At 47.8% G+C, this 13,550-nt stretch overlaps 1 long non-coding RNA gene and 1 pseudogene across 2 annotated transcripts in view; one reads left to right on the forward strand and one right to left on the reverse strand.

Moving 5' to 3' along the window:
• LOC149861869 (uncharacterized) overlaps positions 1 to 13,550 on the reverse strand; it is a 167,788-nt gene that overhangs the window by 7,878 nt on the left and 146,360 nt on the right. The gene's annotated exons all lie outside the window — the stretch shown is intronic.
• On the forward strand, positions 1,787 to 2,741 carry LOC149861870 (olfactory receptor 14A16-like; annotated as a pseudogene).

A 13,550-nucleotide genomic window follows, 5' to 3' on the forward strand; every position in this document is an offset into this window, starting at 1 on the left:
AGTGTTGGAGGTCAGAGGAGGTGGAGGCACTGGACTGGCAACTGCCCACAGGCACGGGTGGTGCTTCTTTCAGGGGGTGCACGTGCACCCACATACACCCTTTATGCATCACCAATGCCACTTGCAATATGCACCCCCAGTGACCTGCTGTGGGCACCATGTGTCGCAGACTTGCCCTCACATCTTATGCTGTGCACGGTGCTGGGTCCAGGTTGTGTTGCATGTGGTGTGCAGGGCTAGAGCTGTACACGTGGTGCAAGCACCAGATGTAGCCAGTCCACAATGCAGGTTGCATGCAGTGCCTCCATGAGACCACCCCTGTGGGCTTGACCTGGCAGATGGGGTCCATCTGTGTTTGACACCGCTGGGTTCAAGGGAAGCTGAGTAGTGGAAGAAATGAGGGGGAGCTGGGACCTGGGATGTATACGAGTCAGGGGAAAGTGGTCTGAGGGGGACATATTCATGACAGTAAATACAGAACCAGGACCCTGCTAATGATTGCTGAGCTAATATTTTGTCAATGTGATGCCTGCAATGGAGCTTGTTTGTCTGAGTTATGGAATATATTCATTATATTTAGAATTTTTTTTTTTGCACCTTACAACCTGACTTTTATTCTCAGGTTATTTTCTCATGCAAAACTACATAGGAACTAACCCAACTGCAACTTGGTGCCTCCCTGCATGCTAATGTGCCCAGTCTGGCTAACTGGGACAACAGAGCCAGATAGAGAAGCTCGGGGCCTTCTCAGTGATCCCATGACTTGTGCTGGGAGGGAGATTAAACTAGAGCACAGCTCTGCTGTTCTGCTAACATCTGTACAGCTCAGACTGGTTACTTCTGGGTTTTCCCTTCTGAGCTGTGCAGGACTCCAGGGAACAAGTCCCATGAGCCTTTGGAAGAAAACAACTGAAAAATCGCTGTCTTGCTTCAGTCCTTTTCCACAAGGGGGGTTAAGGTCAGCTGTGCACTCAGAAACCTGGCTGGATATACTTCAGTCACTCAGTGACAGAGGAAGCAGCGAAAGACCTCTGAGTTATCTGTGCTTCTGGGGATCTAGACTAGTGGTTGGTGCCGAGGAGATCTGAGAGATCAACTGGCCAAGAGCAAAGGATCTGGCAGGGGAGGAGCCTGAAAATTATACAAGAGACAAGAAAACTTCCAGAAAAACAATTTCAGTAAGTTTTCTGCAACGGTGAAGTGTCCTGTCTTAGTAAGATGCAGAGGAGATTTAAAAACATAAAAGTTGGAAAATCTGGCTTCTCAAATCTTACTGCATTTTATGTATAATAGATTCAAAGCTACAAGAGTGAATGAAGACATTTTCAATGTTTTTGCTATTAATTGACATAAAATTATATAGTTTATAGGGAGCGGTGTGGAGGGTGGGGTGGGAATGGGACCTCTAAGGCAATAACATTTTATACAGTATCTTTTATTTCACATGTATTTGTTTCCAGCATACATTTTCTAGGTGAGATAGATAAATTATAGAATTTCAGATTTAGACCACATAAATAAATAAAAAAGTTGAGGCTAGCATTTTCTTCACTTTTTTTAATGGAATATCATAATGTTTTATTTTATGTAAGGACCTTGTCAGGGAAAAAGTAATTTATTAAAATCTATTTGTCCATAAGACAAAAAATGGAATATCTACACACATAGCATGAAATTTGGACACATTATTGATGGGAATATCAAAGCCACTGAGTTTGTTACTCTCCTCCTTACCACTGCCCTTGTTCTATTATACCCAGGACTGCACAGTGCCCTGGGAAGGAAGATGTCCAACTGGACGGCTGTAACCGAGTTCCTCCTCCTGGGCTTCTCTGACACTCGGGAGCTGCAGATCTTACACTTTGTCATCTTTCTCGCAGCATACCTGGCAGCTGTGGTGGGGAACCTCCTTGTTATCACTTGTCGTAACTATGGACCACCACCTCCACAGCCCTGTGTACTACTTTTTGGCAAATTTGTCCATCCTTGACCTTGGATCCATCTCTGTCATAGTCCCCAAGTCCATGGCCAATTCTCTCTTAAACACCAGGACAATTTCCTATGCTGGATGTGTGTCCCAGGTCTTTCTCTTCTTGCTCTTTTGTGCGGCCAATATTTCATTCCTCACCATCATGGCATATGACCGGTACATTGCCATCTGCAAGCCACTGCATTATGAGATAATAATGAACAGGAGAGCTTGTGTCCAGATGGCTGCCAGTGCTTGGGCTGCTGGTGCCATCAACTCTGCACTGCACACTGGGAACACCTTTAGTCTACCCTTCTGCCACTCAAATACCATCAACCAGTTCTTCTGTGAAATACCCCAGCTGCTCAAGCTCTCCTGCTCTGACACCTACCGCAGAGAGCTGGCAGCCCTTTCTTCAGTGCGTTTTTAGGTTCAGGCTGTTTTGCTTTCATCGTTGTGTCGTATGTTCAGATCTTCACCGCAGTGTGGAGGATCCCCTCGGAGCAGGGCCATCAGAAAGCCTTCTCCACCTGCATTCCTCACCTGACTGTGGTCTCCCTGCTTCTTTCACTGCTGGTATTGCCTACACAAGCCCATCTCTGACTCCCCGTCCCCTCTGGATCTCCTGGCAGCTGTTCTGTATTGTGTGGTGCCTCCATTGATGAATCCAGTCATCTACAGCATGAGGAACAAGGAGATCCAAGCTGCCCTGAGGAAACTGCTCCAAAGGCTGATCCTCTTTAAAAACAATATGTCCATCTTTCTTTCATGATTTTGCTTTACTTACGTTTCTTTTATATTTAACTCATGAAATGGTTTTCACAGTATAGTGTGCTACCTATTTATGAAAAATCAAGGTGGTGGGTTATTCTGTAACTTTGTAAGGAGAATTCCTTTTGAGTTGGTTCATTTTGTGTTCATGTTGTTGAAGTGGGAAAATAATGTTTCATACATCAATTTTACTGTGTGTGCCACCTAAAATGTATCCCATCAGTTACAAGATGATGAATGGAAAACTTTTCTTTACCAGTTGGTGTAATCAATTATTTGGTTATATACAGATTCTGTGAAGCTGGGATGAACTGCAGACACTTTAGAGGACAGGCACAGAATTCAGATGGATCCATATAGTCTGGGAAGCTGGGCTAGAAAACCGCAGGATGAAGTTCAAAGAAAGAAATGCAAGTTGTTGCCCCTAGGAAAGAATAATTTAAAGCACTAATAAAAGGTGGGTTATAAACACCTGTGTGGCAGCACTGTTGAGAAGGATCATGGGAATCTGGTGCATCACATGAGTCACCAATTTGATGTAGCTACAAAAACATGAATGCAGTTTTGGACTGCAACAAGAGATGTATTAGTTCAAAAACATGGGAGGTGATAGGGATCAGTGCTTAGACATATGCTAGTCAATAAATTCTTTAATAATATGGACAACGGGGTGGAAAGCTCAATGATTAAATTAGCAGACAATACCAAGCTGTGCAGACAAATGAGCACACCAGAGGATAGGAAAAAGATCAGGATGACCTTGAAAGACCAGATTTATGTGTGGAACAAAGTCAGATGAGGTTTAACAGGGCGGGAGAAGTTCAAGGTCCTTCACCTGGGGAGGAAGAACCCTCACCACAAATATACAGTGGCTGGCACAGTGTCTGAATGAGACCTGGGGGCCATGACTGACTGGAACATGAGTATGAGCCAAAAGTGTGTCGAGGCTTCCTGAAGGGAATCCAAAACTCTGGCGTGCATCAACCGATGTGTGGCCAATACATGCAGGGAGGTGCTCCTCCCTTTCTATTCAGCATTGGTCAGGCCTCAGCTGGAGTACTGTGCCCAGTTCTGGGCACCACACTTCAAGGCGACTATGGATAAGGTCAAGAGGGTACAAAGACGGGCCACCCATATGCTTAAGCGCATGAAGGTTAGGCCCTAAGAGGGGAGACTCCGGGAACTGGGCCTGTTCAGGCTGTGTAAGAGAAGGTGAGAGGTGACTTGATAGCTGCCTGCAAGCACATCAGAGGGGACCATGAAGAACTAGGAGAGCAACATTCAGGAGGTCACCTCAAACGAAGATGAGGACACATGGGCATAAACTAAGAGAGGGTAAATTCAGGTTGGACTCACCAGAATCTGGAACACATTCCCAAAAGACATGGTGCAGTTGCCCTCCTTGGAGGTGTTCAAGATGGGGCTGGACAGGACCACATCTGACCCCAATAACTTCCTGCCTGTGGCAGGGGACTGGACTTGATGATCTTACAGGTACCTACCTGGGGCTGGGGTAGGAGTGAGATCCTTTATGTTACCTGACCTCCTCATTCTCTGGTTGCCCTGATTCTTCCAGGGCTTGCACTAGTGATAGTCCGCCCATGCCCTGGCAATCTTCATGTAAACATTATGGCATCCTTTTTTTAAAGAATGGCACCATCAGTATTTCCTTATAATATTAAATGGCAGGAAAAGAGTGTCTATAGATTTCTGGATGGGCACATCCCCAGTTAAAAGATTATATTAATCTGGTTGGACACTACTGCATGTTTAGCCATCTGTTAATATGAACCTACAATCTTAGACGTGTCCTTTTTTCATGTTGAACACAAGTGGCTAAATACATGAATGCTGTGTCAATTTTAGCATGATGGAAAGGCATTTTGGAAGATGAGGACTTACAGTATTTCCTAAGACAACCTATGACTGAATAATATTATCAAGTGTTGATCCTGTTGATGTTGTTGGGAGTGACCATTTTGGCCATACCCGGACCATACTTTTGTGAGTAAGGCAACTACACTTAAGACAACTCCAACTGAGTCTGTGTAATTTGTGACAGCTGCAGCTTCTGATTCTGTTTTTTTCAGAGGTAGGGCATTGGGCCCTGGCTGCTTTCTGACTGTGTCTACATGAGACTCTGACCGAGCAGTAGTTACTGTTTATACAGGTACTACAGGACTGCATAGTAAATGGAGTTACTTTTGAGTTGCACCAACAAACAGCTTTTTCTTGACACTGACTGAAGAGTAGCCTGACATCACTGAGCATTAGCATCATGTCATGTTTTCTGCTAGGTCAGGACTTGAAACAGCAGTGCAGTGAAGTGGGGGAGTGACCAGGCACTGTGTTGGTAGGGAGTGGGCAGAAGGGTTGGCCCTCCTGGAGGTTTATGCACAGGCTTCCCCAGCCTGAATGGTCAGCTGGAAAGGCTGTACGTTGGGATGAACAGGTTGGGGATGCACATTTGAGGCTCTGGCCTGACAGAAAACAAGGTAACAATAATTTAGTAAAGAGCTACAAATGTCCTGAAGGGCTTAATCCTGCACTGGTACCTCGTGGTTGGTATGGAAAAAACATTTCAAGCTGTGTCTATGTCCGAATTGCAGATCCTCCAAATCAGCATCAAATCTTCAGAATCAGACTCAGCCAAATTGAAATCAGGGACAGTGATCCAAATAAATTAATTGAATCACTGTCCCTGATTCGGGCTAAATCCAAATTGAATAGGGCCTGCTTTGTTTACCCCTAGCACACTATCCTGGTATAGTGTGTCACTAGGGCAACATAGCGGGAAAAATCAACCTGTGCACCACGTGCATGGTGCTGCAGGGGCAACAGCTTCACTGTGCTTTAGTACTTGCAAAAGGAAGAGCTAAATCATGTCACTGGAGCAACATCACTGTACGATGACGTGTAGACACACCATAAGGGAACAGAGCACTGAGGACCTCATTCCTCAGTCTCTTCTACTGCTTTGCCAATCCCAGGACTTATTGTTCTGAAATTAAAGAGAACCAAAGCAAAAGAAAAATAATGGGATGGATATAATGACACAGATACCTGAGCATGGAGAATTACAGGGCATAAAATTAAGAGATAAGACACTGGGTCACCGATACCCGAGGCACTGTTATGTGTAAAATGCAGGTAGATCTTAAAGGGACTCACAACACCACCTAAGCTACAAAACTGAGCCAGCACACCTGTATAACTCATTTCCTAAAAGTCACTACATATCTCACTGATTTTTTAGATGCCTGAATATTTTAACCTGGCTCCCAGATGGTAAATATCCTGGCCCAGAAGCATAAGATAAAAGGTGATCAAACTAAACAATCAAAATAAAACTTTCCAGCTTTAAAATATATGAGTCCAGGATGGATTTATGGTCTCCCTCCAGGGCAAGGGAGGACTCAAGGACCTCCCTTACTGTTCAGCCGAGGGGTTGGACCAAGGTGGTCAAGGGCCCCAAGGCCTGCTGCACCAAGGCCCCTGCTCCACTGGAGCTTTGCAACAGGTACGAACCTCTTGCAGCCCCAGCAGAGCTGGCTGAGTTGCCAGCTCCTGCAGGCAACAGAGGCTCTATTATAGCTACTGCCCCTAGTGTCCCCAAGACAAAATGTAAGTGTTTGTCATGGGAGACTCCACTCTGAGGGAGACTGAGGGGGAATCTGCTGCCCTGACCCCTCATCCCGGCAAGTCTGCTGCTTCCCAGGGGCCCACATCCGAGACACTGCAGAGAAGTTCCCTAAGCTCCTCCGGCCCACTGACCATTACCCCATGCTCCTTATCCATGTGGGCATCAATGACAGGGCTCGGAGCGCTGCCAGCCAGGTCATGAAGCACTACAGGGATTTGGGAGCAGGGCTAAAGGGTCTGTGGGTGCGGGTGGTGTTTTCTTTGATCCTCCCAGTCTCAGGCTGTGGGCTGAGGAAGGAGAGGAGGATCCAGGTAGTGAACCAAGATGCTGGAGGCGCTGGTGTCATTGGGAAGGCTTTGGCTTCCATGACCATAGCCCGCTCTTTGGAGAGAGAGGCAGTGATCTGCTTCAAAAGAATGGCCTCCACCTCTCTCTGCTGGGGAGGAGGCTCTTCTCAGCCAGACTGGCTGACCTGCTCCAGCAGGCTTTAAACTAAGCCACCAGGAGATGGGGGGGATTACTGTCAATGCTGGCCCGCTGAGCAATCCTTGCAAAGCCAGCAGGCCAAGGCACTTAAGGGGAGCCCACCCCTGCCCCAGCCCTGGAACGAATTGTAACTCCAGCTAGCTACAAATATCATGGAAAATAAAAAATCCATTTTAAGTTATGTGGGGAGCTGGAGGAAAACCAAGGGCAACATTGGCCCTCTGCTAAACCAGATGGGACAACTGACAACTGACACCGAGGAAAAAGCAAACTTGCTAAATGGGTATTTTGTGTCAGTTTTTCAGCAGTCCTATGGAACAGCCCTGCCCACTATGGGACAGGGAGGCCTGAGTGAGGGAGATTCCTTGCCCTCCATCGAAGCTGGCCTCATGAAGAAACACCTTGACAGGCTGGATACCTTCAAGTCAGCTGGCCCTGACGGTTTACACCCCAGGGTACTCAAGGAGCTGGCGAGCATCATAGCCCAGCCCCTGGCACAGATCTTTGAGAGCTCCTGGTGCTCTGGTGAAGTGGCCGAAGACAGGAAGAAGGCCAATGTGGTGCCGATCTTCAAGAAAGGAAGGAAAGTGGATCCGGCTAACTACAGGCCCATCAGCCTGACTTCTATTCTGGGGAAGGTCTTGGAAAAGATTATCAAAGAGGCCATCCTATACAGGCTAGCCGATGGCAGCATCCTGAGGGATACCCACCACAGGTTTGTTGTGGGTAGGTCTTGCTTGATCAATTTCATTTCCTTTTATGACCAGGTGACCTGTCACCTGGACAAGGGGGAAAGATTGATGTCGTATATCTTGACTTTAAAAAAAGCCTTCTATCTGGTATCCCATGATCACCTCTTAGCAAAACTGGCTAACTGTGGTCTCAACCTCACCACGATCCGCTGGCTGGGATATTGGCTCCACAGTAGGACCCAGAGCGTGGTGGTTGATGGAAGTCAACTGTTGTGGTGTGCAGTGACCAGTGGGGTCCCACAAAGCTCTGTCCTAGGGCCTATACTTTTTAACATCTTCATCAATGATGTAGACTGTAACAGGGCCCCGACTGAGACCCTGTTACTAAAGGAACAGGGGCAGCTGAAGACAATTACAATGTGGGGGTGGGCCCGACCCACAGAGAACCAATGAGGCCTGGACCCAAAGGATAAGAGGGAGAGAAGGTGAAGGAGAAATTGCCTTTGGGCACAAGAAGACAAGCTCAGGGTTAATCGAGACCCCAGGAGAGGAAAAGCAGAAAAGGATTCTGACCTGGGATACTGGAGAGAGCGGTGAGGTTGGGACTTCAGAAGACAGGCCAGATACAAGATGGAGGACTGCCTGCCTGGGTAATTTTCATGACTGCGCGGAGAAGCGGAGTCACGCCATGGGCTGGAGCCACAGCCAGCATTAAGGATTGGGGAGGCTACTATGCCGATCCGAAAAGACAGCAGGGAAGGATGACCTCTGCCCAGACCCCCAAAGAGTCCGGGGAAGCCAGAATCCATCCCGAGGAGGGAGAGACACTGAGGTTCACGAGGGCGAGAGCCATGGAGCCTGCACGCCGGCTGCCAGAGAAGGATACAAGTGGTGGCTGTAATGAGCTGCTAATGAGATAATTAGCGGCAGATACCGGGGCTTTGTGTGGTACTTACTTAGTGGACCGGGGGGGGGAGGAGCTTTGGGGGGGGGGGGGGCCAATCTGTCAGACTGCTTCCTACTCCAAAGGGGGTTCCTGTAAATAATAGAAGAGAAAAGAGCTGAATAAAAGCACCTGCATTATACCCGATTCAGTGTGGTACTTCCCGCAGGTACTCTCTCAAATATCACCCCATTCCTCCCTATTTCTAATAAGATCCAAGTCCTGGCAGGTGAGAATCAAGAGGCTTTGGGGGGGGTACTCTGTGCGGACCCACTGACATAGACATTGCAGTTAGAAATGGACTGGCCAAGTTCGCTGATGACACTAAACTCTGGTGCAAAACATCCACACCTGAGGACAGGAGGGTGATCCAGGCAGATCTAGACAGGCTCATGAAATGGGTGGATGAGAACCTGATGGTGTTCAACACCAAAAATGTGGATGGTGTTCCTCCACCTTGGGAGGAAAAACCCGCAGCATCCAGGAGCTGCAGATCTCACACTTTGTCACATTTCTGGCAGCATACCTGGCAGCTCTGGTAGGAAATCTCTTCATTATCAGTTGTAACTCTCAACCCCAAGCTTCGTTCCTCCATGTTCTTTTTCTTGATTAATTTGTCTCTCTTGGACCTTGGCTCCAACTCAGTAACTGTGCCCAAATCCAGGTCTAATTCCTTATTCAATACTAACTCGATTACCTACTCTGGATGTGTTGCACATGTATTTTGTCTCATCGCCTTCATGAGAGCAAATTTATCCCTTCTCATGGTGATGGCATATGACCAGTACGTTGCCTTCTGCAAGCCACTGCACTATGAGAGATAATGAACAGGAGAGCTTGCGTCCGGATGGCTGCCTGTGCTTGGGCTGCTGGGGTCGTCAACTCTGCACTGCACACTGGGAACACTTACCATACCCTTCTGCCACTCAAATACCATCAAGCAGTTCTTCTGTGAAGTGCTCAAGCTCTCCTGCTCTGACACATACCGCAGACAGCTGGCAGTTGTTGCCTTCAGTGTGATTTTAGCTTCAGCCTGCATGGTTTTCCTCATTGTGTTGTATGTTCAGATCTTCACCACAGTGTTGAGGATCCCCTCTGAGCAGGGCCGGCAGAAAGCCTTCTCCACTTGCATTCCTCACCTGACTGTGGTCTCCCTGTTTACCTCCACTTGCACCTTCCCCTGCATGAAACCCACCTCAACTTCCCATCCTCTCTAGATCTTCTGACAGCTGTTCTCTATTCTGTGGTTCCTCCAATGGTAACTCCACTCATGAGGAACAAGGAGATCAAACATGCTCTTAGAAAACTGCTCTAAAGGCAGATTCTCTCCAAGAACAGGATGTCTCTTTTTACTTCATGCATTTGGTTTACTACTTTGTTTCTTTCGATCTATAATGAAATCATGAAATTAAGTGCCCCACCTCACCATGCCCCCCAGATGAGCAGTTTGTGGCTCTGTCCCCTCCCTGCCCAGGCTGTGCAGGGCTTGCCCCTCCCTCACCGGTCTTGGCATGGGCGATCAAAGCCCTAGCCGTGAGGGAGGGAGTGGGGCTGGGGCTGGGGCTGGGGCCTCAATCTGCACCAACCCCCACAACCCTCCCAACCCTCCCCTCCCCAACAGACTTGCATGCTGGGCAGGGGCGGGGCGGGGGCTGGGATCTTCTATTCTTAAAGTTCAAAAGTGATCTCTGACCTAAAAAGGTTGGAGGCCAAAGCTGTATATAACTGGATTGATTATTCGATCCAGCACAAAATAGGAATAGCTTGTATGAGGTCAAGAGCTGATGGGGAGCTGGAGATACCTTTCATATAGGGAAAGGTACACATGATAATAAGCAAGGAGACCAGAATGAGGTGTGGAAGCAAGGTGAGAAGTCTTTGTCCCATCCTTGCTCAGATGGGCACCATGTTGCATATCTGAATGTATGATACAATTAGGAAAACAAACTCTGTCTAAAGTTATGGAATCACCAACAATTATTTCAAGCTGTGTAAGGAACAAGTCAGAGCAAATGAGCTTGAATAGCTGAGGGATTTCACAGATGAACTGGTTGATGATATTAGCTTGGTGGAAAGATACACTAAAGGTGTTACTAGTGTGAAGGGTAGCATACAGAAAACCACAGATCCATGGTACATGGACAGGAGGGCTGCCATTTATCTGCAAGCCCTCCTGTTCATGATACTCTCATAGTGCAGTGTTTTCCAGATGACAGTGTACCAATCATATGCCATGATGCTGAGGAAAGGGAAGTCAGCTGCAGAGAAGAACAAGAAGAAAAAAGACTTGGACGACACATCCAGCATAGAACAAGGACTTGGTGTTCAGCAAAGAATTGGCTAAGGATTTCGAGGTGGTGACAGAGATAGTTCCAAGGTCTGGGATAGAAAGATTCATCAGGAGGAAGTGCATGGGGCTGTGAAGGTGGTGGTCGAGAATTATAACTGTGGTATCAAGGAGATTCCCAATCAGACATGCCATCAGAAAGTGATGGCTTCCACATTGGGAAGACAAAACCAGTTTTTTCTTGAAGGTTACAAGGAGAGCTCATGGGATATCAGTGTAGCTCTGTGTAATGGACAAATCAAAATAATGAGGCAGGAGATCAGTAACTTTTTCCACTTTTAGGTCAGAATGGCCCAGCTGATGTGAAAACTGGGGTGATACCTAAACCAGGTGACTACTACCACTTTTCCTCAGTGCTGCTTCTTTTTGCTGCCCAGCTGCAGTACGGCACCGCACAGAAGACCTTCCTCCACAGGGTGGATACAAAGGGGTCATGGGCTCTAGATTGTCAACTGCCATGATGAAGTCCAGACAAAACTGATAAAGGTCAAAATGAAATATTTGGGGACTATTTGGTTCATGAAAATAAAATCCCAATCAGCAGCATGGGAAAGGTTGATGTTTTTAAATTTCTCCCATGATGAGATCATTGTTTCTGGCCATGGGAACATCCATGAAGACAGCAAATTCCACACACCATAAATCTTCTAGCTGCTGGACTCCAGCCAACTCCTGTCCCAAGTGGAAGCCGCCAGTACAGTAAGTTAGCGTGGAGGCTGAAGGACAGACACACATATTGTCATATCAGGCACTGGCATCTGTCAGGTTTGCATCAAGGGAAATCAGGTTCATGAATGAGTCTCTGATCCCTTGATGCACTTTGTGGAGCCTGCCTGGCATGGGCTGTACATGGCATGAGGCTGCACAGGGATGTGTGCTTCATGTGGCACCTGTGCCAGGCCAGCCCTGTGTACTAGAGTTGGGGTTTGCCTGGATTGGGCTCATTGACCCACTCTGCACACAGGATCCAGTGTGCACACCTCAGCTACACTTCCACCCCACTGGGCAGTTTTTATTGTGCAGTCATTTAGTATTTGCTTTACCGAGAACTAAACGAATGCACAGTCCCGGCCAGGACTGCACAGTCCCGAAGGCGCATGTGTCATTTCAAACCCTACTGTGCAGTAGCAATGAGGTAATGCTCAGGAGCTCAATGCTACTCTACAGTAGTGGCAGCATTATGTTTAGTGTCCACCAATGCTACTTTGCCACAGCTATAACGACTTCGCTACAGCAACCTAGCATCTTGTGTAGACACACCTAGTCTGCTGTAAATGCCACAACCCATGAACAACGCGTGCCCTCAGAAGCAGTGGGGGAATGGTGAGAGCTGCAAATGACTGACAGTGACAGCAGTGAATGGGGAGCTCCCTCAGACAACTGTGGTAGTGTTGGCAGCTGGGGTGGGGGGAGTGGTGAGCGCTGACAGCCAGTCAGCGACCATCCACAGACACCACCAGCTGCATTGGCAGTGGCCAAGGGCAATCCTCCACAGATGCTGTCGGCAGTGTTGGTGGGTGGGGTGGGGCACTGGGAAGTGGCAACTGCACACAGGAGCCAGCAGTGACTTTTTCAGGGGGTGCACCCCCAATCTCGGGGTGCACATGCACCCACGTACACCCCCTACATATATTGCCAATGCCACATGCAATATGCACCCCCAGTGACCTGCTGTGGGCACCATGTGCCTCAGGCTGGCCCCTCACATCTTATGCTGTGCACGGTGCTGGGGCCGGGCTGTGTTGCATGTGGTGTGCAGGGCTAGAGCTGTACACGTGGTGCAAGCACCAGATGTAGCCAGTCCACAAAGCACGTTGCATGCAGTGCCTCCACGAGACCACCCCTGTGGGCTTGACCTGGCAGATGGGGTCCATCTGTGTTTGACACCGCTTGGTTCAAGGGAAGCTGACGGTGGAAGAACTGAGGGGGAGCTGGGACCTGAGATGTATACAAGTCAGGGGAAAGTGGTCTGAGGGATATATTCATGACACTAGGTTCAGAACCAGGACCCCGCTAATGATTGCTGTACTAATATTTTGTCAATGTGATGCCTTGCAATGGAGCTTGTTTGTCTGAGTTATGAAATATATTCATTATATTTAGATTTTTTTTTTTTGCACCTTACAACCTGACTTTTACTCTCAGGTTATGTTCTCATGCAAAACTGCATAGGAACTAACCCAGCTGCAACGTGGTGCCTCCCTGCATGCTAAGGTGCCCAGCCTGGCTCACTGGGACAACAGAGCCAGACAGAGAAGCTCAGGGCCTTCTCAGTGATCCCATGACTTGTGTTGGGAGGAAGATTAAACTAGAGCACAGCTCTGCTGTTCTGCTAACATCAACACAGCTCAGTCTGGTTCCCTCTGGGCTTTTCCTTCTGAGCTGTGCAGGACTCCAGGGAACAAGTCCCATGGGTCTTTGGAAGAAAACAATTGAAAAATTGCTGTCTTGCTTTGGTCTTTTTCTACAAGGTGGGGTTGAGGTCAGCTGCACGCTCAGAAACCTGGTTGGATTTACTCCAGTCATTCAGTGAGAGAGGGAGCAGAAAAAGACCTCCGAGTTATCTGTGCTTTTGGGAATCTAGACTAGTGGTTGGTGCAGAGGAGATCTGAGAAATCAACTGGACAAGAGCAAAGGATCTCGGTAGGGAAAGCTTGAATGTGATGCAAGGATTAAGAAAACTTCCACAGAAACAATTT

Source organism: Crocodylus siamensis, chromosome 6 (genome assembly GCF_052110815.1).
Source record: "Crocodylus siamensis isolate JL-2025a chromosome 6, ASM5211081v1, whole genome shotgun sequence".
Taxonomy (NCBI): domain Eukaryota; kingdom Metazoa; phylum Chordata; order Crocodylia; family Crocodylidae; genus Crocodylus; species Crocodylus siamensis.